Source organism: Nicotiana tabacum, chromosome 20, assembly GCF_000715075.1.
Source record: "Nicotiana tabacum cultivar K326 chromosome 20, ASM71507v2, whole genome shotgun sequence".
NCBI classification, from domain to species: domain Eukaryota; kingdom Viridiplantae; phylum Streptophyta; class Magnoliopsida; order Solanales; family Solanaceae; genus Nicotiana; species Nicotiana tabacum.
In genome coordinates, this window is record NC_134099.1 from 159,737,428 (window position 1) to 159,758,728 (window position 21,301).

Consider the following 21,301-nt stretch of genomic DNA (forward strand, 5'->3'; position numbering starts at 1 on the left):
TTTCAATTTATCCCTCTCTTTTGAAGTTTTGTTCTCCAGCCCCCTTTTTCTTTTCAATCCCTCTGCCCTCTCAGTCTACTCAGTCTCCTTCAATCTTTTTCCGTCTCCCCTGTTTTTATTTTTTGGTTCTCTTTTTATATCTATTAGAAGAGAAGAAAATCCCCCCCCCCCTCAAAGACAGGCTGCTCATGGCTTAAAATAACTCTTAATGGCTGTCATTTCCACTTAAGATTGACTAGGCATGGAGTTTTTTTCTATTTTTAATCTTCTGAAGTTCAAAATGTAGTGCATAACCTACTGTACAGCAGGTTCCACTACCATTCTCATGTGCATTTTCAGCTTTTTATTATTAAACTCATCCTACATCTGACTTCTCATCTTTAAAGATGTCAACCAGGGTGTATTTGCACTATAGATTACTCTAATGGTTCAACCCATACTCAACTGGCAGTCTACTTAAACTTAACTCTGAAATCTTCATTAAAAATTGCAGCTATAACCAATCCTTAAATGATTCTTGATTCAACTAACAAACTACAAACAGCTATAATCAATTCACAGCTGATTCAAACAATGCCTCAGTAAAAAAAATTAAACAGCATGAGTCAGATTATTACCATTCAAAATTGAAACTAATCGACGACATATATCGAATCGACTATGCGAATTACAACACATACAATCAATAGCAAATGATTAGAATCGAACAGTATTAACAAGTGATTCAAGTTGTACTGACAAAAACAAAGAATTTCCCTGGAAACTAATTAATCGATCAAACTCATTCCAATCGATTATATAGTTTAAACACATACACTCATCAATGAACAGACGAAAATTTCGACCAAATAAAAGATCCGGGCGAGGTGGACAGAATAGTCGACACAAATGAAAACAAACTCAAGCTGACATTTAAACACATAAACAGACATAGACAAAACATGGAACTAACAAGGAAAAGAAAAATACCTTAAGAAATTGAAGGTTAGACGAACCCGTCTTGGATTCTGACTCGGACTTATTTTGGGGTTGAACGGACTTTAATCGAAGTGTTCTCAACTGAGAACACCTCGATTAAGGTCTATTAGATCCCAACTCTTCATTTAATTGGACAAACCCCCAGGTTTTGGATTTCTAGGGTTCTTGGGGCTCAGATTAGGGGTTCGAGCTTTTCTGGTTAGATTCGAACCAAACCAGGCTTGGTTTGGTCACGAGGGAGGTCAGGGGAGTAACTGGTGTACAGTTGGGGTGGATCGGCATAGGCTGAGGTTTGGCTCGAATCTTCAAATGAAGATTCGAGACGATGGGGGAAGATTTGAAACTAACGGTTTGCAGATCCGTGTCCAGGGGGTCGAGGAGCACTAGGGGTGTTAATCTGGTGGTCACCGGCATCGTTGACGCCTGGTTTATGGTGAGGGGTGGAGAGGCGGTGTTTGGATTCAGTCTCTGAAAGAGACGAGGATGAGGGAGGGGGGTCTGGCTTAGGGGGCATGGGGGTAAGAGAGGAAAGTTTATATACGGGACGGGGAGTTGAATTTCGGCCGTTGGATCATTGATGATCGACGGCCTCGATCTTTTCTCTTAAAGGTATGGCGTCGTTTGGTTTAATGTTGGGAATGGGTCAATCCGGGTAATCAGTGGGTCGGGTATCTGGGGAAAGCCTGGAGCCGTTGGATTGGATGGGATGAACGGCTCTGATTGGTCATGCCTAAACGGCGTCGTTTGGATTAATGAGAGACCTGAACTGGACCGTTGGATCTGTTTGACCAACGGTTCAGATGGAGGGTGCCAAAACGGTGTCGTTTCTTATATCTGGGGGACGGATTGGATCAATGTGTTTGGGCCTGATTTCTTTGGGTTTAAAAATGAGCCCAGGTCCGAATCTTTTCTCAATTTTTGCACTCTTTTCTTTTCCTTCTTTAATTTCTAATTAAAAATCTGAATTTACAAAAATCCTAAAAATAAATTATAAAATTAAAATTATATCATACAGACATTAATTGATTTTTTAGTAATAATTAACACACAATATCATATATTAATTAAACAAAATCAATCATTAAACGCTAAAAATGACAAAATTACCAAAAATAATATTTTTTGTGATTTTCATTCATTTAAAAACCCAATATGATTTAGTTAATTCCAAATAGTAGAATAAGATCCTAAATTTACACGCAACACTTTTTTTGTATTTTAATTAATAAAACAAACAATCAAAGACAAAACTACAAATAGCTATCAAAAATGCCATGCAAATACTCAAAATTATACACAAAGACAATTTGTTTTATTTTTTCGATTTCTTTTGGAGTAATTGTCGTGGAAACAAAAATCACGTGCTCACAACTGCCCCTCTTTGTTCGAAAACATGCAAGGTTTTCGTGCAAAGATAAAGTGAGCGGATATGAGCGATTTTTGCCCGTTGGAATACTCCGTGTGAAGCACATTTTTTGAAAGATTTGACCGAATCTTAGCTTCAAAGATTTCCTACATATCCTGGGCTAAACAGGAATCAGGTTAATGTAGTTCGGGAAGTTTTGGTAGCTGGGACTACCATGGGATTGCAATGCTTGCTGTTACTGTTGTTGCTGTTGCCGCTACTGCTTTACCGACCTCCTTATTACAACCAAAGAAAATTGAAACTGAACTAACTACTTATGCCTGTCAACCACTAGTAACAAGATTCCTATCTATAATTCTTTCACAACTTGATCTTGGGGCTTAGCTGATTCTGCTTGTAGAATTCGATCCAAATCTTGATGCTCGCAAGTTGTAGGCGCTTGTTTATTTCTGTAGCATTGAGTAAGACGGGATTGGCGGAGCTCGGGACTTCAATCAGATTTTGAGCGATCCGCACTTTATTTGCTCCAGTATTTGGGAACATCTTCTTCTTTTTTTGTTTTTACTTCCTTTCTTTATTCTGAATTGAGACTCACTCCGTAGGTCATCTCGATCCATGCGCCTCGATGTCAGACATGCTGAGACAACAAAACAAACGAACGAAATTTTCTGCCCCAGTTTCACTAGGAAAATTTCGTGAGTTAATTGCCATAAAAATCTACAGAATTGATGAGGGGATTGGAAACCTCAAGTCTAAAAGGCGCAACTCAGGGATTGGAGCCCTAATGTTTGCAAAAGGTAAAAACGCTCAATTCAGGGATTGGAGCCCTAATGTCGGCTAACAGAAAATTGCTCAACTCAGGGATTGGAGCCCTAATGTCGGCAAAAAGAAAAATCACTCAACTCAGGGATTGGAGCCCTAATGTCGGCTAAAAGGAATCGCTCATCTCAGGGATTGGAGCCCTAATGTCGGCTAAAAGAAAATCGCTCAACTCAGGGATTGGAGCCCTAATGTCGGCTAAAAGAAAAATCGCTCAACTCAGGGATTGGAGCCCTAATGTCGGCTAAAAGAAAATCGCTCAACTCAGGGATTGGAGCCCTAATGTCGGCTAAAAGAAAAATCTGCTCAACTCAGGGATTGGAGCCCTAATGTCGGCTAAAGAAAATTGCTCAACTCAGGGATTGGAGCCCTAATGTCGGCTAAAAGAAAATCGCTCAACTCAGGGATTGGAGCCCTAATGTCGGCTAAAAGAAAATCGCTCAACTCAGGGATTGGAGCCCTAATGTCGGCTAAAAGAAAAATCGCTCAACTCAGGGATTGGAGCCCTAATGTCGGCTAAAAGAAAATCGCTCAACACAGGGATTGGAGCCCTAATGTCGGCTAAAGGAAAATCGCTCAACTCAGGGATTGGAGCCCTAATGTCGGCTAAAGGAAAATTGCTTAACTCAGGGATTGGAGCCCTAATGTCGGCTAAAAGAAAATCGCTCAACTCAGGGATTGGAGCCCTAATGTCGGCTAAAATGAAAATCGCTCAACTCAGGGATTGGAGCCCTAATGTCGGCTAAAAGAAAATCGCTCAACTCAGGGATTGGAGCCCTAATGTCGGCTAAAAGAAAATCGCTCATCTCAGGGATTGGAGCCCTAATGTCGGCTAAAAGAAAATCGCTCAACTCAGGGATTGGAGCCCTAATGTCGGCTAAAAGAAAATCGCTCAACTCAGGGATTGGAGCCCTAATGTCGGCTAAAAGAAAATCGCTCAACTCAGGGATTGGAGCCCTAATGTCGGCTAAAAGAAAATCGCTCAACTCAGGGATTGGAGCCCTAATGTCGGCTAAAAGAAAATCACTCAACTCAGGGATTGGAGCCCTAATGTCGGCTAAAGGAAAATCGCTCAACTCAGGGATTGGAGCCCTAATGTCGGCTAAAAGAAAATCGCTCAACTCAGGGATTGGAGCCCTAATGTCGTCTAAAGAAAACTGCTCAACTCAGGGATTGTAGCCCTAATGTCGGCTAAAGGGAATCGCTCAACTCAGGTATTGGAGCCCTAAGTCGGCTAAAAGAAAAATTGCCCAACTCAGGGATTGGAGCCCTAATGTCGGCTAAAGGTGACTAGGGAATGGAGGCCCTATGTCTAAAAATTTCAACTTAGGGATTAGAGCCCTAATGTTGGCAAAAGGCGACTAGGGAATGGATGCCCTATGTCTAAAATCAAAATTTAGGGATTGGAGCCCTAATATTGATAAAGGCGACTAGAGAATGGAGGTCCTATGTCTAAAATCTCAACTTAGGGATTGGAGCCCTAATATTGATAAAGGCGACTGGGGAATGGATGCCCTATGTCTAAAATCTCAACTTAGGGATTGGAGCCCTAATATTGATAAAGGCGACTAGGGAATGGAGGCCCTATGTCTAAAATCTCAACTTAGGGATTGGAGCCCTAATATTGATAAAGGCGACTAGGGAATGGATGCCCTATGTCTAAAATCTCAACTTAGGGATTGGAGCCCTAATGTTGGCAACAGGTGAAAGATTGATTTTGGGGCTTCTAAACTAACCCTTTTTTTTGGATTTTTCTCCTTATTTCTCTTTTCGTTTTTTTATATATTTTTTTATTATTATTATTATTTTAATTTTTTTATTTTTTGTTTAGTAAAAAATGCAGGAGAGAATTTGGGGGAAACTTCCCTTTTGGGTTGATTCCTTGTTGCAAAGCTGTTTCTTGCACTTGTGCATTTCTTTTCCCTTTGGGTGGCACGTGCTTCTTGCATGATTGCTTTGGATTGCACCTGTTTCAATTCTCCAAACAAAGAACAATTGTCAGTTTGAAAACGGTGGTTGGTTCGGTGGCCTTGCTCGTTCCAATTGCTTGGTCTCGGCCTCATTTCTGTTGAGAAACTCCGCCATTGATTGGATTCACAGGCGACCCCCTTTCGAACTGATCAGACTCGGATTTTTGAATTTCGTGATGATTCGCCCGTGTAAGGCTTTGGTTCTTCCATCTCATTCCGCTTGGGGATTTTTACTAGGGAAGACTCAGTGGGAATTTTTACTGGGGCGACCCCCTTTTGTTTTTTTTTCCTTTTTTTTACTTTGGAGGTAGTCAACATCATGATCAGTCGGGATTGGACTAACGCACCACTGAGGCTGAGTATTTTCTTCACTTCTTGCTAGACAGAGCTCTGTGAAACCGGTCCTGCCACCTTTTCTTTCTAACACATTTTGGAATTTAGGGTTAAAACGAAAGGGATTCAAGGAAAGGTAAACAAAGAGCGGAGAAACGAATTTGAAAGAGAAGCGTCCCTTTCGGGGAAAAGAAAGACTTATCTGAGGCATATGCTGACTTTAAATTGACATGACATATTTTTTGGACTGGATGCCCGACCCTCATGAACTTGCATTTCCTCATGAACCAAAAACGGATATATGTTTCTAAACCAGGGAACCTTGCCAGAACTTTCTGAGGTGAAATCATCTTTTCGGCCGACAGCGCCCTTTGCGGGTTTTCGCTAGTCGACCTCTCTCATTTCTCTTCTCACTGTCGCCTGATAGCACTTGTAAGCACGTGAATTTTGCTTCACGGGAATTACTCCAAAAAGAAAAAAGAAAATCAAAAATATATGCATAAGTGTTTTTTGTCATTGGTTGATTCTCATTAAATGTTAATTTGTGGGTGTACAATTTTATTTTTGTTTTATTTAAGAGTTTTGTTTAAATTAAAGTGGAAAAGAAAGGAGGATACTCAGTTTTAGGCCAGAAAATTAAACAAAATAGGCCCAAAACAAGCTGGCCCAATGAGCAAAATGGTCCGTCCCCTTAAAGGTGTCCAAACGGCATCGTTTTGTCCCGGTTAAGCTGGGCGGTTGATCTCAAATGGATCAACGGCCAGGATCACACCCCCAGACCCGTTTAACATGACCCGGTCTAGTCCCTCACCCGGTCCCACCCACCACACACCTAAACGATGTCGTTCTTCCCAAGTGAATAGATCCTGGCCTTAGATATCACTTGATCCAACGGCCAGGATCTAAACCCTCAATGCATATATAAACCTAACCCTTTTACCCCCGCCCTCTATCCAAGCACCCACCCCGCTCCTTCGTCTCTCTCAGAAGGGACCCAAAACCCCCGAAACCCTAGCAGCCGCCCTGGTGCCCTTTCAGCATAGATCCGGCGGCTAGGGTGCCAGTGGCTACCATAGTTACACCACTGGACCTACGAGCCCCCCTGAACACAAATCCCTAATCACCTAACTTCGAATCACCTCCAAGGTGCTCGAATCTTCGATCAAAGATTCGAGCCAAAACCTTAAGTCACCGGATGAGCCCCAAATTCACCCTAGTCACTCCCCTAACGTCCCTCAGGCCCTAATCAGCTTTGGTTCCGATCAAATACAAGCAGAACTTGTCGAATCCCAAATCTGAGTTCAAGAACCCTAAAAAACCAAACCTATTTTCGTTTGAGGTAAGTTTCCGATGTAATCGTCTTTTCTTGCCTTTTGTTTAGGTGTTATGCATATGTTTGTGGATTTGTTTTAGATTTGTTTTGATTATTTTCTGTCCATCTTCAAAGACCCTTTTGTTCGGTCGATTTCTTTTCTCAAATATTAATTGAGTGTTATAAGATGTTTAGTCGCTTCGATTGATGTTGTCGACCAGTTAAGTTTCATAAACTCCATGTTAAATGCCCCGAGTTTTGAAATGAATTGGTGCCTTGTTTAGTCTGTGTTGTTTGTCGATTAATTGTTACGTATATTAGTTCGTATAGTCGATTTGAGTAACGTCGTCAAATAATTAAGTGTCGTAAAGTTCCATCGTTGTTCGGAAAAATGCCTGAATCACTCATTTGTTCTGTTTTGAGTTCAGTCGATCAGTGACTAGTTAGTATACATTATAACTCGAAAAGTCGACTCGACACATGTTGTCGTTAGTTTCACAGCATCGAATAACAAACGACCTAACTCTTACTGGTTGATTTTGTTGAATGGTCGTTTGTTAGCCGTGGGAGGGGGATTCGAACTAGTAACTGGCAGATACAATAGAATGAAAGGGTGGGGCAAGGCAGCAATGATCAAGGGTCTGTGGGATAGCTTTGGTTGAGGGAAGAAATTGATTAAGGGTTCAGGATTAAAGGAGTTGTCAAGTGTCAATTAAAATACTATTAGCCTAATGATAATGGGGAACAAAACACAAGAGCATGGGGATTAAATGAATACTTTAAACCCATAACTCTTGATTAGAGCAATAGGACAAAGCATGGGGGATGATTAAGTTTACCAAGAAAAATGCCTTTGGGCATGAGAAGCTGAGGGGTATGGGCAGACTGCAATTTGCAGGATCCAGGCAGCTTGACTGTACTGGGTTATTAGCTTATAAATAAGCTGTTTCAGAACATAAAAGGGGCTGGACATTTTTTAGTCTTGAGAGAGGTTTTAAGTTCGAAAAACTGAAAGAAACATAAAGAAAATTCCAGAATACTGTAACCAAACACTGTCTGAAAATTGCCTAAGAGTTTAAGTTGGTCGAGCTGTCTTTGCCAATTGTTGTTGGTTATTTGCCGAGCTGTTTGTGATCATTGGTTTGTTGTTGCTGTTACATTGAGTATTCTGGGTGTTTCTGCTGTTTTGCTACTCTGCGTCTGGGATTGTTTACTTGGTGCTCGACCACCTATTGGGTTTTCCTTGTTGTTGAGACTGCTGCTGTTTATTTGTGGACTATTGGTGACATTGTTGCTGATTGTTTGTTGTTGATTGTTGATTGCTGCTTACCTGCTGTTGCTGTGTTGTTGCATACTACTCAGCTTATATAAAAGCATTCTGAATCCTGCTATAAATAACCGGCAAGCATGTAATTAACTAGGGCTATTTCTGCTTTCGATTAGTAGAGACAAACGCGACAAGAAACGTAGCTGCTATAGGATATCCTTTTAAAAATAAGAATGAGATGAGCCTCGCCAAATAAAAATACAAGCTGTGGGGCCCTCTAAATGTATATATTAAAATACTTGGAATTCGGGACAAGCCGTTTAGCGAATTTTACGGTCTTCCCCAAAATAACAAGACGCTAGTTGCTTTAGGCGCGCCTTTAATAATTTATTTTCTTAAACTCGGGTGCACATTTATGTGACCCAAATCCAAATCTCAACCGAGTCGAGATATGTCAACAACCGCGTGTGCATTGATGTAACATGATTCGAGATATGTTTTCACGACGTTGCAATTCCTTGTAAAAAAATAATAATAATAATTATGAAAGCGGTAAAAGGTTAAAATTTGCACATAAGTTCATATTTGTATAAAATCAGATAATCAAGCCGAATATAACAGTTGAGCGACCGTTCTAGAACCACGGAACTCGGGAATGCCTAACACCTTCTCCCGGGTTAGCAGAATTCCTTATCCGGATTTCTGGTACGCAGACTGTAATATGGAGTCATTCTTTTCCTCGATTTGGGATTAAAATTGGTGACTTGGGACACCCTAAATCTCCCAAGTGGCGACTCTGAAATAAACAAACCAATCCCGTTTTGATTGTCCTTTAATTGGAAAAAACTCCCTTGTACCCTCTCGGGTATGTAAAAAGGAGGTGTGACAGCTCTGGCGACTCTGCTGGGGAATCCTTTGCGTGACCCAGAACCACTGGTTCAGGGTTAAGAATTCGAGCTTAGAATAATTGTTATTATTTGGCTTTATTTATTATCTGATTTTATTACATGTTTTAACTCAATGTGCTAAATGATGCTTTTACCGCTTTGATATTATTTGAATTGTATATAAACTGTGCCGAAACGGCGGTTTTCATACTGACGCTCTCTGATACGATCATATAGAGAAGACCAAGAAACCACACATGCCAAAACTCGACTCGACTCCGAAACATCCAATCTAACAAACTGGTTGGCCAAGTCCTGAACATTTAATGCTAATGGCCTTTCCGCTGCCGGTAGATATGCTAAACTGCCCAAGCCTTCCGCCTTTCGACTCATGGCATCATCCACCACATTGGCCTTTTCGGGATGATATAAAATAGTGATATCATAGTCCTTAAGTAACTCTAACCATCTCCATTTCCGCAAGTTAAGATCCTTCTATTTGAACAGATGTTGTAGACTCCGGTGGTCAGTATAGACTTCACAAGGGACACTGTACAAATAGTGCCGCCAAATCTTCAAGGCATAAACAATAGCTGCTAACTCAAGGTCGTGGACATGATAATTCTTCTTATGTACCTTTACTTGTCTAGACGCATAGGCAATCACCCTACCGTCTTGCATCAACACCGCACCAAGGCTAAAATGCAACGCATCACAGTACATAATGTAAGACTCTAAACCCATATGAAACACCAATACTGGGGCTATAGTCAAAACAGTCTTGAGCTTTTGAAAGCTCTCCTTAGACTCCTCGGTCCACCCTTCTTAGTCAATCTGGTCCTAAGTGCAGCAATAGATAAGAAACCTTCTACGAATAAATGGTAATACCCTGCCAAACCATGAAAACTCTAGATCTTAGTAGCTGAAGACAACCTGGTCCAGCTCTACACTGCTTCAATCTTCTTCGGATCTACCTTGATCCCCTCACTCGATACTGCATGACCCAAAAATGCCATCGACTCAAGCCAGAATTCACATTTTGAAAATTTTGCATACAACTTCTTTTCTATCAAGGTCTGGAGCACAGTCCTCAGGTGCAGTTCATGATCCTCCCAGCTCTGGGAGTACACCAAGATGTCATCAATATACATAATGATGAATGAGTCAAGATAGGGTTGTAATACACTATTCATCAAGTGCATGAATGTTGCTGGGGTGTTGGTCAGCCTAAATGACATTACAAGGAACTCGTAATGACCATACCGAGTCTTGAAGGAAGTCTTCAGAATATCCGACTCCCGAATCTTCAATTGATGATCGCCTGACCGCAAATAAATCTTTGAGAACACTTTGGCACCCTGTAACTGATCAAATAGGTCATCAATGCATGACAATGGATACCTGTTCTTCACTGTAACCTTGTTCAACAGGCGATAATCAATACACATACGCATAGAACCGTCTTTCTTCTTTATAAACAAGACCAAAGCAACCCAAGGTGACACACTGGGCCAAATGAAGCCCTTATCAAGAAACTCTTACAACTGATCCTTCAGCTCTGATGGGGCCATACGATATGGTGGAAAGAAATGGGCTAAGTGCCCGGTAACAAATCAATACCAAAATCGATATCCTTGTTGGGCAGCATGCCTAGAAGATCCGCCAGAAATACATATAGATAATCCCTTACTACCGGAACTGACTCAACGCTAGGAGCATTGACACTAACATCCCTCACATAGTCTAGATATACATCACATCCCTTCCCAACCATCCACTGTGCTTTAAGGAAGGACATAACTCTGCTAGGAACATAATCTAAAGTACCCTTCCACTCCAACCGCGGTAAACCTGGCATAGCCAATATCACCGTCTTGGCGTGACAATCAAGAATAGCATGATAGAGTGACAACCAGTCCATGCTCAAATAACATCAAAATCTACCATATTGAGCAATAATAGATCAGCGTTGGTCTCAAAACCACCAAGAATAACTAAACACGACCGATGCACACGGCCAACAATAATGGAATCTCCCACTGGCATGGACACATAGACAGGAGAACATAAGGAATCACGGGATATACCCAAATATGGAGCAAAGTGATGATACATAGGAATAAGTGGAGCCTGGATCAAATAAGACTGATGCATCTCTATGACAAACCGGAACAATACCTGTGATAACTGAGTCGAATGCAACCGTCTCTGTCCTAATAGGAAGAGCATAACATCTGGTCGGGCCTCCCCCTCTAAGGCGACCTCTAACTGCTCGGCCTCCACCTCTAGCTAGTTATGCAGGTCGAGTGGCAACTGGTGTGGTAACTACGGCTTGTGAAGCCTGAGGGCCCCGTGGAATACGTGGGGCCTGAGTAGTTTGTAGAGGTGCACCCCTCTTGAGTCTGGGGCAGTTCCTCACCATATGGCGAGTGTCACCAAATTCAAAATAAGCTCTTGGAGGACGCGACTGCTGGAATTAGCCCGGGCATAGTCGGCTGGACTAACTGTTGAAAGCACCCCGTGCAGGAGGTGCACTAGATAATGGTAATGCATAATGGACAACCTGAGGCTTGGGATTAGCTGGAATACCGCTGGAAGCTGGAAGTGATGAATGAACAAGAAGACTCACATAGCTTCTACCATGACTAGGGGTGTTCATAAAAATCCGAAAAATCGAACCAAACCAAACCGACCAAAAAAATAGATACTTTTTGGTTTTGAATTTTAAAAACCGATCAAATTTGGTTTAGATTTAGTTTTAATCAAAAAATAACCGAAAAAAACGAACCAAACCGACTATAGGAGTAGTTATTTTAAATTTATTATTACACACACACACACACACACACACACACACATATATATATATATATATATATATGTATATTTTGATACAAAGTTTCAAAAAAATTATGGTTACAGTTTCGTCAGAACTGAAACGTACGGGAGGCCTGAAAAAATCAGAGTGCAAGTGAATAAAATACTCTGAAATTCTGAGCATCAATTTCCACATAGACAGCCAAAACACAAGAAAATTTACCATGTAACTTTTGTCATATTTTTCTGGAAGAGTTGGTAAACATATTCACCATTTTCTATCTTCCACAAGACCACGTTCTTATCCTGAGGAGATGAACATTTCTGGAAGGTCTGAAGATAAGTTCCACAAGGAGAGATGACAGCTACAAGAACGTTTGGGACATTAAAAGACCTAATCTCTTTCAATGTTTTGCAATCAAAGATGCTAATTATGGAGTCTGATTTTGTAACCATGAGTTTGGACCCATCTTCACTGAACTTTGCACTGGTACAAGGAACCCTATCAAGCTTGATACCAGGTTGACCGCTTGGGAAAGGTGGTCCATTCCATATAGCAAAACCCTCTGGTTCTCTTACTAAAATATCCAACGAGGAGGAAGGCTCTACAACCGCCATCCTATAGTGTCAAATATAAAAGCAACGTTAGCCCATACCAGAATTAACATCAGTCAGATTCACGGATGTTGAAACAATTCAGAGTTTGTACTTGCTACATACAATGTCAGTTTACTATCCTCCAAAAGTTTTGGGACTTCATCTAAACGGAAGAAAGTATTTTCCATAAAAAAAGTTTTTTCGTGAAAATATTTCACTATGAGACATCATTTTCTGAATAATTTTCCAGTGTTTAGTTGGGCGTAAAAGTATGTGACATAGTAATGCAACGAGGCCTAGTACTGAACTTTTTTTGTGGATTGTGTCTGCTCCTGCTCCTGCTTCTGTTGTATATTTTTGCCATGCATCTTCTATATGCCATTTAATGAAATTCTCTTACTTCATCAAAAAAAGATACGAAGATCATCTTGTAGTGACAGTATTAAATGTTCGAATAATGTCTTAAGTATTGACTGAAATAAGTGACATGGAGTAAAAGCTGGGATATCTGCAAAAGAAGATGACTTCCACCCAATAAGTAAAAGGTAATCAATTCCACCTTTCAGCTAAAAATATATTCCGTGGAAGAAAACATTTTTCACAACTCAGGTAAAGCTGTAGGAAACACAGATTTGCCCAACAACCAAATGCCAGGAAAAGCATGGGTTCTCAACTCAAGGTAATATTGAAACTAAAACACGCAATAAACTACTCCCTCTGTCCCAATTTATGTGCCGCAATTTTCTTTTTAGTGTAACCCATAAATAATGACACCTTTCTATATTTAGAAAAAAAATTAACTTTAAACTTCCTCATTTTACCCTTAATGAGATGATCTATAGCCACACAAATATCTATGCCTTGTTTTAGACCACAAGTTTCAAAAGCTTATCTTACTTTCTTAAACTTTGTACCTAGTAAACCAATGCCACAAAAAATAGGGCGGATTGAGTACTAATTAAATGTCCAACCTTTTATTAATCTCAAGCACTCCTGAAACTAATAATGACATTGACGGAGAAAGTATCAACCACAATATCAAAACCTAAACTTTTAATAAGGGTGACTACCCTTGTTAAATATCAAATCCACCAGAGCAGACTTCTCTAGTGGATTAATTTAAGTATCTGCGCAAGCATGATTCGGCTCTCTACCCTCCCAAGTTAGGGGTAAGGTCCGCGTGCACACTACCCTCTACAGACTCCATTTGTGGGAACTCACTGATTTTGTTGTTGTTGTTGTTTTTGCGCAAGCGTGATTCTTTGACCTACTAATAAAAAACTATACACAAAAGAAAATCTCTAAAACATATTACCTACAGGAAACAAATAGAAGCCAATTCTTTGCTGTGTATACTGAAGGAAAAATGATTTCACTTTCTCCACTTGATTTTAAAGGACCAATGAGCTCTAAAATAACCAGGTAATTAAGTGAAAATATCAACACAAATCAAATATTAGGGATGCTTTAAATGTGCATTGGGGCTTGCATAACAGAAACAAAAGATGAAATCAATTTACCGTGAAATTATACTTGAGATGATGCAGTAAAAGTTGGAGCGAGTGTACTTCGCAACACAGTATTCACTGTTGTCTGCTCACTTGAGCTATTTTCCGATTTTGTGTAGACTGATAATTGGAGGCGACGAGACGGAGAACTGGAGTTTGCAGCCTAAGGGGGTTACTTTTGTCCTATAGAGAAATTTTAGTCATTTGTTTTCTCTTTCTTTGGAATTTTATTGAAATGTTGAGAGAGGAAGAACTCCTCTAAAAAGGGAATAGAGAAATTAGTAATTGGGGATTCCAAGTTTCTAACTCGCAAAAGACATTGCATAGGTGCAGTAACTAATATAAAGGGAAAAGGAAAATCTGAATCATAGAAAGAGGAGTTTTTGGCCAATATTGTCCCTTGTGTTTGATGTTAGGTCTATTTTGGTCCCTCAAATATAACCCTGAGTATATTTAGTTCCTTAAGTATGCTAAAGTGGAGCACATTTAGCCTCACTGACAGAATCGAGAGGCTCAACCAGAGTATTAGATTCAGCATGGCTCGGGAGTTAGGTATTGACATCCCATACCAGCATCGATAGGAGATTGGAGGGAATATGGGCCTGGGAGAGAGAGGAGAAATTCAAAAATAGCCAGATTTACAACTGGTCGTTCAAAAATAGCCCAGTTTCAAAAGTAATCAAAATTTAGCCACTTTTCATCTAAAGATAAAACTGAGCGAAAACACTGTTCAAAACCTGAAAAATACGCCAGTATATTATGCTGGAGTTCCAGCATAAGTATACTTGAACTCCAGCATATTATACTGGAGTTCCAGGATAAGTATGTTGAAACTCCACCATAATATGATGGAGTTTCAGCATAAGTACACTAGAACTCCAGCATAATATACTGGAGTTCCAGCAAGTATACCGGTCCAGCATAATATACTAGAGTTTGGAGCACCAGTGCTCTAGTATATTATACTGGAGCCAACAAAGTATACCAGTCCAGCATAATATGCTGGAGTTCATACACAGGTGCACTGAACTCTAGTATATTCTGCTGGACCGGTCTCTGTTGCAGCAAAATAATGGCTATTTTTCATTGACTTGGTAAACGCTGGCTATTTTTGAATGACCAGTTCGAAAACTGGCTATACCGTGCTATTTTTACGAGAGGGAGGCCAAGAGGCCTCAAGTTTCTAGCACATATATTGGTGCCCGTGCCCCAGTTGCAGCCCATCATGGTTAGGGGTGTTCATGGTTCGGTTTGGATCAGTTTTTCCATAAAAAGAAACCAAACCAAGTAAGTCATTTTTTCAAATATTAGAACCAAACCAAACCAAACCAATTAAGTAGGTTTTTTCTCGATACGGTTTATGTCGGGTTTTGTCGGTTTTTCGGTTTTTTATCGGTTTTTTCTCAAATATAAGACATACACTACCAAACACATATTCCGGCGATCACATTTTCAATGTAACACTATCAAATCAATTGCCCTTTGAGAAATCTATTATTTACTAAAATATATTGATGATAATTGAATCAAATAGTGATGAATAATTTAAGGACTCAATTAAAAATATATATATTTTTAACATGAAATGGATTCTTACACTTAACAAAATAAAACTACCAATCAAACTAGAATATAAATGTAAAGAACTGTACTAAAAGTGCAAACGATTAACATCTGCTTGTCCTCAAGGACATGGTTCAACATACCGATGCCAAGGATGTCACTATTGGGGATGACAGAGTATTACGGATGCAGTGCAGGCTATGTGTGCCCAATATAGATGGTTTGAGTTAGTCGATTCTTCAAGAGGCCCATAGTTCGCAATACTTCATTCATCTGGGTGTTGCTAAGATGTATCAGGACTTGAGGCAGTGCTATTCGTGGAGGAGCATGAAGAAGAATATAATGGAGTATGTAGCTCGGTGCCTAAATTGTCAGCAGGTGAAGTATGCGCATCAACGGCCAGGTGGATTGCTTCAGAAGCTAGAGATTCTATAGTGGAAATGAGAGAAGGTTACTATGAATTTTGTTGTTGCGTTCCCATGGACTCAGAGGAAGTTCTATACAGTATGGGTGATTGTGGTTGACCAAGTCGGCTCATTTCATTCCAATGGTGACTACTTATTCTTCATAGTAGATGGCTTAGGTCTATATTTGTGAGATTGTCAAACTGCTTGGCATGCCAGTATCCATCATCTCTAACCGGGGTACGCAATTTATATCGCGGTTTTGGAGGGTCGTACACTGAGAGTTAGGCACGAGGGTTAAGTTTAGTACAACATTTCACCCTCAGATGGACGGACAGTCTGAGCGCACTATTCAGATGTTGGAGGATATGCTATGTGCATGCGTGATGGAGTTTGGGGGTTTTTGGGATCGGTTCTCGATGCTTTGTGGAGTTTGCCTACAACAATAGCTACTAGTCGAGCATTCAGATGGCTCAGTATGAGGCCTTGTATAGGGGGAGATGTCGGTCTCCGATGGGTTGGTTTGAGCCGGGAGAGGCTAGGCTATTGGGTATAGACTTGGTTCAGGATGCTTTGGAAAAAGTTAAATTGATTCAAGATCGGCTTCGCACAGCCCAATCTCGACAGAAGAGTTATGCAGATCGTAAGGTTCTCGATATTGCATTCATGGTTGGGGAGTGAGTCTTTCTCTGAGTTTCTTCCATGAAGGGTTTTATGAGGTTTGGGAAGAAGGGCAAGTTAAGCCCTAAGTATATCAGGCATTTTAAGATTCTTGAAAGGATTAGAGAGGTAGCCTACAAGCTTGCACTGCCACCTAGTCTAGCTGTAGTTCATCTAGTATTCCATGTTTTTATGCTCTGGAAGTATCACGGTGATCCGTCTCATGTGTTGGATTTCAGCTCAGTTCAGTTGGACAAGGATTTGTCTTATGTTGAGGAGTCGATGGCCATTTTGGACAGGCAGGTCCGAAAGTTGAGGTCGAAGAATATTACTTCAGTGGAGGGGCCAACCAGTCGAGGAGGCGACTTGGGAGACCGATCATGATATGCGTAGCCGTTATCCTCATCTTTTTACCACTTCAGGTATGTCTCTATACTCGTTCGAGGACGTATGTTTGTTTTAAGAGGGGGAAGATGTAACAAACCAACCGATCGTTTTGAGTAATTTAGCCCCGATCCCCTATTTATTTCCTCCTCTATGTTGTATTATGGATACGTGACTTGTCGGGAGTGTTTGGTTTTGGTTCGGGTGAGTTCTAGAGTGAAATGGGACACATAGTCCCTAAGTTAGAGCTTTAAGTTGAAAGAGTTGACCATAGTTTGACTTTTATGTAGATGACTCCTAAATGGAGTTTTGACGGTTTCAATAGTTCTGTATGGTGATTTTAGACTTAGGAGCGTGTCCGGATGTTGATTTGAAGGTTCGTAGATCATTTTGGCGTGAAGTGGCAAAAGTTAGAAACTTGAAGGTTTGAAAGGTTTGGGAGTTTGACCTTCTTGATATCGGGGTCGGATTTCGATTCCGGAAGTTTTAATAGGTTTGTCATGTCATTTATGACTTGTGTGCAAAATTTGAAGTCAATCGGAGTTGTTTTGGTATAAATCGGCATTGGTTTCAGAATTCAGAAGTTCATAGTTTTAATTGGGGTTTCAGCTTGATTTGGGGTTGCGATTCGTAGAATCGATGTTGTTTTATGTGGTTTTTAGCCTCGAGTAGTTTGGTTATGTGTTTTGGAACTTGTTGGTATATTCGGACAGGCACCAGGGGCCCCGGGTGTGATTTAGAGATCAATTTTGGACTTAATCTCATTGCTGAAGTTTTCAGCCACCTGGTGTCATTGTACCTGCGAAGGGATTGGCTGCAGGTGTGGACTTGCAAAAGCGAGCAATTGATCATAGAATCAAAGATGTATTTTCCCAGCTGGGATCGCAGGTGCGAGAGAAGCACCGCAAAAGCAGAAGGGGCTAGCCAGCCCTGGCATCGCAGAAGCGGAGATCTTCCGTAGGCGCGCGTTCGTAGGTGCACGATTCTTGTCTGCAAATGAAAAAACCCTGACCTTAGTGGGAACTGCATCTGCGATGGTTTTTCCACATGTGCGGTATTGCAAGTGCGACTAAAAGGCCACAAATGCGGAATCCCTGGGCAGAAAGGCCTAAGTTGGGGGTTCGATTTTCATAATCTCTTTTTGGACTTAGAGAGCTTGGTATGAGGCGATTTTTCTGGAGATTTTCAAGGAAAACATTGGGGTAAGAATTCCTAACTCGATTTTGGTTAAATTACACGAATATATTATTATTTATATCATTTAATTTGTGTTTTGAGTTGGAAATTTTGGGAAATATTTGTGAAACTTCTTAGGCGGAAATTTGAGGATTTGAAAGGCGATTTGAGGTCGAATTTGAGTAACTATTGTATGGTTGGACTCATTATCAAATAAGTGTTAGGATTTATTAATTTTTGTCGGGTTCCGAGGCACGGTCCTAGTTTGACTTTTTGAGTTGACTTTTTATTTCTTTGCAAAGATCGTAAATTTGTTGTTCGAAATAGTTTTCTATAGTTTATATTTATAGTATGAAGTTGTTTTGGCTAGATTCAAGCCATTCCGAGTTGGATTATCGAGGAAAAGGCCTACTAGTGGATTGAGTAGCATGTTTTGAGGTAAGTATCTTGCGTAACTTTGTGTGGGGGAATTACCCCTTAGGATTGGTGTGGTTTTGTGATAATTGTGATGTGTGGAAGCTGTGTACGCAAGGTGACGAGTGTGTACATAGGCTAAATATGAAAATTTACCGGTTTTAGCTATTTAGATTCCCTTCATGTCTTAATTGAGTTCTCTTGTCATGTTACATTCATCATCATTAGCCTATTTTCACATGTTCTACTTGTCTTATCTCTTGCTTGTTAATTGCTCTACATGTTTAGTTGAGGTTCTTGTTTCCTTTATTCCATATTCATTATTTAACCGTTGTATTCTTTACTTGAAGTTGTTATTCTTGGAATATCTTGTTGTTGAAACTGGTATTGAGTCATAATGGCCGTGATTTATATTGAGGCAAAGTGTTAAGTTGTGAAATACTATTCTATCGAGTTATTCACTTTCGGTTGTTATTGTTGAGACTCTTGTGTACATTGTGGTTGGCCTATGGGCTCTTTATTGTGAAAACTCTATTATTGTTGATTTATTTGGCAAGTTGTGATATGGGCACTTGAGGTGCGATTTGTGATATATTGTAATATTGATACGCATGTGGTGATATAAAATTTTGGGGTTGAAACATATGCGGTGAGATAAGGTGGGCTTGATACGCATGGCTAGTAGGGGAACTACTAGAAGTCATGCAGTATGATAAGGTGGGCTAAAGCGCAGGATGCTATTTCGGAAAATAATTTTCAAAACTAAATGCAAGACTCCCGCGGTGATATAAGGAAAGGTTCTGAATTATTTTTGTGATATGAAACTACGAGGCGGTACCTCGGTAGTGACTCTTGTTGGTATTTTTCTATTGCTGCACTTGCCTTTGGTTGTTTTGTTTCCTTAGCATATCATTCCTTATTTTTCTCCATGTTGCACTATTTGCTTTAGTTCTGCGTAGCTGATCTTGATATGCTATTTGTTGTTTCAATTTCATTACTATCATTACTACACTGCCATACACTTGTACAATCTTTTCTTATATATTTCAGTAGGGCCTTGACCTGACCTCGTCACTACTCTACCTAGGTTAGGCTTGATACTTACTGGGTACCATATGGTGTACTCATGCTACGTTTCTGTACATCTTTTTGTTCAGATCCAGGTACCTCTTATCAACCCAGGTATTAGCTGGAGCTCAGCTGCGGAGACTTCAAGGTATACATGTTGCCGTCCGCAGGCCTCAGAGTCCCCCTCTACCTAGATTATTTTATTTCCTTATCCTTTATTAAATACTGATGTATAGAGATATTCAGTACCACTTCATAGAGCTTGTAACTTGTATTTCGCGGGGTTTTTGGCAATTATATATATGTTGAGTTGTGGAGATTTTCTTATATTATTTTTTGAGTTTTGAGACTTTAATTATTATTTTAGTTATTCTGCATGAATGTTAGGCTTACCTAGTCTTAGAGACTAGGTGCCATCACAACATCCTACGGAAAAAACTGGAGTCGTGAGAAATAGCTAAGCAGGTTTTGAGAAATACTTGGTGCTTTTTAGTTGAGTCTTGAGGCTGAGTTGTTACGATAGGGTTCTTAGTATGCTTTAAATATTCTTGGCATGATGAGTTAGGAGAGTTGTTTAAAAAAAGTCGTCTTTATCTGAAGTATAGTGAGATTGCTCGAGGATGAGCAATAGTTTAAGTGTGGGGTGTTGATGATAGGCTAGGAATATGTGTTTTAGTTATATTTTGTACTCTAAATACTAAACTTTATTCGTGTTTGAGCTTAAATGACGAAGATTTGTACTTATCACGTGTATTATTCTTTGTAGAGGGCGGTTTCGCTTTAGGAAGCGATTGTGTAGCTAAATCAATGAATTAGAGCTTTGAAATCTGAGTAGAAGCCTAAGAAACTAAAACGGAATCACGTTCGGGGGTCGAGAACTAATTCTGGATTTTAAAAAGTGACAAAATGCGGAACTCTAAGAAATTTGCACTACCGTGCCACATGGGGTGCGACATGGTAGTGTAGAGGCAGACTTTTGAAAAAAATCAACTCTCTGGAAAAGTGCACTAGCACAACGCATGGCATGACACACCTGTATAATATTTCGCACAACTTTTCCTAATTCGGCTTGAGAGGATAGTTTTGTTTTGGCCCATTACTACAAGATATAAAATACACCAAAAATACGATTTTGAGAGGACGTTTGACTTAGGGAACTTTTGGAGAGCATTGGACGCTTCAAGACACAAGATTTCATCATCTTTTCACCAATTCAATACTAGAGTTTGGATTGTAATGTTGAATTGATTTTTTTACTTCTTTAATTCTATTTGTGATGACTTCCTCCATGATTATGGAGTAGTTTACCTTAAGGTTTGATATGATTTGATGATTTAATTTTTATCTATGGATTTGATTACTTGAATTTATTGGAGGAGCTTTAAATCTAGTTGTAATTTTATTCATTATCGTGTTTTATCTGAATAGGAGCACAATATGGAATATTGTTGCAACGCATGCCTTAATTTATTTTGGTACTTATTTAAAGTAATCGAAAGAGATTTGTGATCTACCATTTTCATTAAGATTGAGAAATATTTGCGAGAAGTTTCTTTTATATCATTCCTACCAATAGATTCTTGCAAGTTTCATTGCACTTCATATTAGCTTATTTGAACGATTTAGGTTTAATCGAGAGAGAAACCTGAATCAAAACAATAGGAAAATAACCTGTTGAATTAGTGAGAATCAATAGAATATTAAGAGTGAAATTTAACAGTATCAATTCTAGGATAATAATTTTGCACCTATCATGTCATGATCCTTATTCTCACACC

General features: G+C 39.9%; 1 long non-coding RNA gene across 1 annotated transcript; it reads right to left on the reverse strand.

Annotated features, from left to right (window-relative positions):
- Positions 1 to 12,410: 12,410 nt before the first annotated feature.
- On the reverse strand, positions 12,411 to 14,329 carry LOC142174730 (uncharacterized). Its single transcript, XR_012703777.1, has 2 exons — positions 13,867 to 14,329; positions 12,411 to 12,854 (listed from the first exon to the last, which is right to left on the reverse strand). It is a non-coding gene; the product is annotated as an uncharacterized LOC142174730 (long non-coding RNA).
- Between the last annotated feature and the right edge of the window lie 6,972 nt (positions 14,330 to 21,301).